Below are 5,015 nucleotides of genomic sequence, written 5' to 3' on the forward strand. Positions count from 1 at the left end.
CAGATGACATGATTCAACCTTTTTTGTTGTTATATACCTGGATGACTGAGAAAACAAACTTAATGTCAGAGAAATATTTTTCTCTGGCTGTTTTCACAGCTCGTTGATAGCAACGCCAACTCTCTCTCAGTATATGAAAAGAGACTTGGAGTCTGTCCTTTCTCCAATTGCGTTCATTTCTCCTGTATTCCTGTCTAATGGCACGGGTATGGTCACTCAACCATGGGTCTGATCTTGGCTTTGATTGCCTGGTTTTAATCGGGGCCACATCATTCAATACAGTATTGCATTATGAATCAAAATAAAGGAAAGCTCCTCAGTGCTGAGAGACACAGAGAGCTGTGACTCTAAACGATTAAAAACAGTGGAAAAATGGGCCGCAGAGGACGAGTTAAAAACACGGCGCATCGAGCAGGAGCACATGACTTAACAGGTTTAGAAACAGGAATAAAATCAAATAAAACAGGCATGTGGTCTGAAAACAATGCATCACCAATTTCCAAGTTAAAAATAGATAAACCATAAGATAAAACAAGGTCCAGGGTGTGTGTACGTTCATGGGTTGGACCCATCACTGATTGAGTGAGGCCAAAAGCATCCACTACTTCTAAGAAATCTTTCACCAGCGGCTTTCCAGTGCAACACACGTAAATATTAAAATCTCCAAGAATTAAAATTTGCTCATATTTGGACATAAAATCACCCAAGAAATCAGAAAAGTCCTGTATGAAGTCCTTATTATACTTGGGAGGCCGGTAGATGACGGCGCACAGAAGCGGAGGAGCGCAGCCCAACTCAAACATGCTCAGTTCAAAGGTAGAAAATGCAGTCGGGAGGGACAGCTGCTTACAGTCAAAACTTAATTTATAAATAATCGTCAAACCTCCTCCACGACCCAAGGACCTTGGGGCATTAAAATATGAGCAACCTTGGGGTAATAGTTCTGAAAAAACACTGGACTCACCCAGAGAAATCCAAGTCTCAGTCAAGCAGAGAAAGTCCAAACCCTGGGATGAAAAAAAATCCTTCAAGATTAAAGTTTTGTTTGCAACAGATCTTGCGTTTACCAGACCTATCCTGATGGGAACTGGGTCCGGCGAAGCAAAAGAAGGAGTAATCCGTGCAAGGTGTCGCAGATTTCCGAGGTTGGCGCCTCACCAGCGCAGATGTGGAGGAGTGAGACGTGGAGGAAAGAAGCGTTGATCCGTGTCGATAACAGGTATCAGCCAGGAATCAACAGGGTCCAAGGAGTGCCGAGAAACATACAGTCCAGGAACTAATCCAAGCTGGGAGAGGAAGATTCCCGGCGATTTTGCCAAACCAGTTCTCAGCCTCAACAAGAGCCCGCCGCGTTTACCTCGACGCCGGCGACGCCTTCTCCGGCGAGGGGGGTGTGGTGCCCGACACAGGTAAGATGGAACTCCGGCCAACAGCGGGGCAAAGAATCATGCTTTTCATGACAGCGATATAAGACTTTTGCAGTAGGCAGACGAAGCCCCAAAAGGGTTTGTCAATCATACACCAGTAGAGAGTTCACATCAGAAAAACAGCACAGAAACAACAATAACAACAGAAAAATAGAGAGCGGTAGACGACTCGCCAAACACACTGGCGTCATCTTGCCACAAGATGCATGTTTTTGGTCTGTGGGAGGAAACTGGAGTACCTGGGGAAAATCCACGCATGCACGGAGAGAACATGTAGGCTCCACCATGAGGGGCACCCGGACCGGGGTTTGAGCTGGGAACCTGCTCGCTGAGACGCAGCAGCTCTACCAGTTGTGCCATTGTACTGCCCATTAATATAATCCAATATCCATAAATTAATGACTATTCCTTATTTGTATGTCTCTTTTTTGACCTGATAACTCTATTTATTCAATTTTGTTTAAATGCTTTAAACTTTTGTGCATTTGAGACAAATATTTTATTGTGTGTGTGTGTGTGTGTGTGTGTGTGTGTTTGAGTGGGGGTGGGGTTGCATGCTTGAGCTTATTAACTTTGTTTATAGTAGCTTTTCTGTAAGTTTCAGTCAGAATTTTGAAAGGATACCTGCAGGATACACTGCATCAACCAACCACGTCTTGGCACGTGTACGTATGAAGCCTATAGTGTGCCTTGAGCTTGCCAACGCTGCGTCCACCAACCACGTCTTGGCACATGTAAGCCAACAGCGTGCCTAATGGACATTTTGAGACATGCCCACAAAAGACAGGAACAAGCTTGTGAATTTTGTTAGTGAAATTAATGTTGGCAAAACCAGAGGACGGTAATTCCACTGACAATTTCCAAAGTTGGAGAAAACACTAATCTGCTCAACGAAAAGTTTGTTCTGCTATTAGCTGTTAGCAGATTAGCAGAACTGTGCCCATCACTGGGCAAGATGTTAATTCTTTATTACCTTTTCCCAAATGCGCCACTTCAAAATGGCTGAAATATCTCTTTATGCCATGGGCATTGCATCAATGATATGTGAAGAGGACATGTCCCCCTCATATTAAATTTTTTTTGTTTGTTTTGACTACACACACACACACACACGCACGCACGCACGCACGCACACACACACACACACACACACACACAGTTATCATGAAATATTAGTTCACTCTAGCTTATATTTCTTCCTGAACGAATCCATTAATAAGAAAATACTCACTAAAAGTACCCCCTCCCCCACAGTGGGTACTATTTCTTGTGCCACGCTCTCTAAAATAGTTATTGGATCAAATGTTTACTTAGTAAACGTAGATGTTTAACAACCCATTAAAATACACCAGAATGCAGGAAATGGCATCTATTTTATTCAAAATCTTCTGGAGGAGGACCCCCAGACCAGTGGTGTAGTCTACGTGATACATGGGTATATGAAGTGTACTCACTAAGCTAAAGAATTTCAGTATACTCTTTTAAAAGTGCCCAATGATGCATGACATATAATTGGGCACGTGTCTTTGATACTTAAATAGCATTTAAACGTTTCCGAAACAATCTATGCAGTATGTATATATGTATATATATACAAATCGGATTCCAAAAAAGTTGGGACACTAACCAAATTGTGAATAAAAACTGAATGCAATGATGTGGAGGTGCCAACATCTAATATTTTATTCAGAATAGAACACAAATCACAGATCAAAAGTTTAAACTGAGAGAATGTATAATTTTAACGGAAAAATCTGTTGTTTCCAAATTTCATGGCGTCAACAAATCCCAAAAAAGTTGGGACAAGTCCATTTTTACCACTGTGTGGCATCCCCCCTTCTTCTTACAACACTCAACAGACGTCTGGGGACAGAGGAGACCAGTTTCTCAAGTTTAGAAATAGGAATGCTCTCCCATTCATGTCTAATACAGGCCTCTAACTGTTCAATCGTCTTGGGCCTTCTTTGTCGCACCTTCCTCTTTATGATGCACCAAATGTTCTCTATAGGTGAAAGATCTGGACTGCAGGCTGGCCATTTCAGTACCCGGATCCTTCTCCTACGTAGCCATGATGTTGTGATTGCTGCAGAATGTGGTCTGGCATTATCGTGTTGAAAAATGCAGGGTCTTCCCTGAAAGAGATGACGTCTAGATGGGAGCATATGTTGTTCTAGAACCTGAACATAGTTCTCTGCATTAATGGTGCCTTTCCAGACATGCAAGCTGCCCATGCCACAAGCGCTCATGCAACCCCATACCATCAGTGATGCAGGCTTCTGAACGGAGCGTTGATAACAACTTGGGCTATCCTTGTCCTCTCTGGTCCGGATGACATGGCGTCCCAGTGTTCCATAAAGAACTTCAAATCGTGACTCATCTGACCACAGAACAGTCTTCCATTTTGCCACACTCCATTTTAAATGACCCCTGGCCCAGTGCAAACGTCTGAGCTTGTGGAGCTTGCTTAGAAATGGCTTCCTCTTTGCACTGTAGAGTTTCAGCTGGCAACGGCGGATGGCACGGTGGATTGTGTTCACTGACAATGCTTTCTGGAAGTATTCCTGAGCCCATTCTGTTATTTCCTTGACAGTGGCATTCCTGTTTGAGGTGCAGTGACGTTTAAGGGCCCGGAGATCACGAGCATCCAGTAGAGTTTTACGGCCTTGACCCTTACGCACAGCGATTGTTCCAGATTCTCTGAATCTTTTGATGATGTTATGCACGGTTGATGATGATAACTTAAAAGTCTTTGCTATTTTACGCTGGGTAACACCATTCTGGTATTGCTGCACTATCTTTCTGCGCAACAATGGTGGAATTGGTGATCCTCTTACCATCTTGGCTTCTGAGAGACACTGACACTCTGAGAAGCTCTTTTTATACCCAATCATGTTGTCAATTGACCTAATTAGTGTTAATTGGTCTTCCAGCTGTTCGTTATATGCTCAATTTCCTTTTTCCAGCCACTTATTGCTACTTGTCCCAACTTTTTTGGGATTTGTTGATACTGTGAAATTTTGAATCAACACATTTTTCCTTTAAAATGTTACATTTACTCAGATTGAACTTTTGATCTGTCATCTATGTTATATTACGAATAAAATATTGACATTTGCCATCTCTACATCATTGCATTCAGTTTTTATTCACGATTTGTTTAGTGTCCCAACTTTTTTGGAATCCAGTTTGTATTATATATATATATATATATATATATATATATATATATATATATAATGTGTGTGTGTTTGTGTGTATAAATGTATGCAGTGCTTGTTTACATTCACTTATCCAGCGAACAATTGTATAATTAATACTTAATACTTGAACATGTTTTGCTTTGATACTGTTTTATAATTTTTTTAATATATTTTTAATACAAAGCTAACTTTTGTACAAAGTTTGTTGTACACTTTTCCAAATAGAAGTGTCAGAGAAATTTGTAAATGTTTAATATTCTTAAAAATCAAAACAAATTGGCATTGTACTAACCGGTGTACTTTGGTTTCTAAACACAGTGTACCCAGTACAAAAAAAAATGTAGACTACACCACTGCCCCAGCCCCCCCACCAGTGTGTTCCCCCCCC

The sequence above is a fragment of the Nematolebias whitei genome, chromosome 3, assembly GCF_014905685.2.
Source record: "Nematolebias whitei isolate Nwh7 chromosome 3, NemWhi1, whole genome shotgun sequence".
Classification (NCBI taxonomy): domain Eukaryota; kingdom Metazoa; phylum Chordata; class Actinopteri; order Cyprinodontiformes; family Rivulidae; genus Nematolebias; species Nematolebias whitei.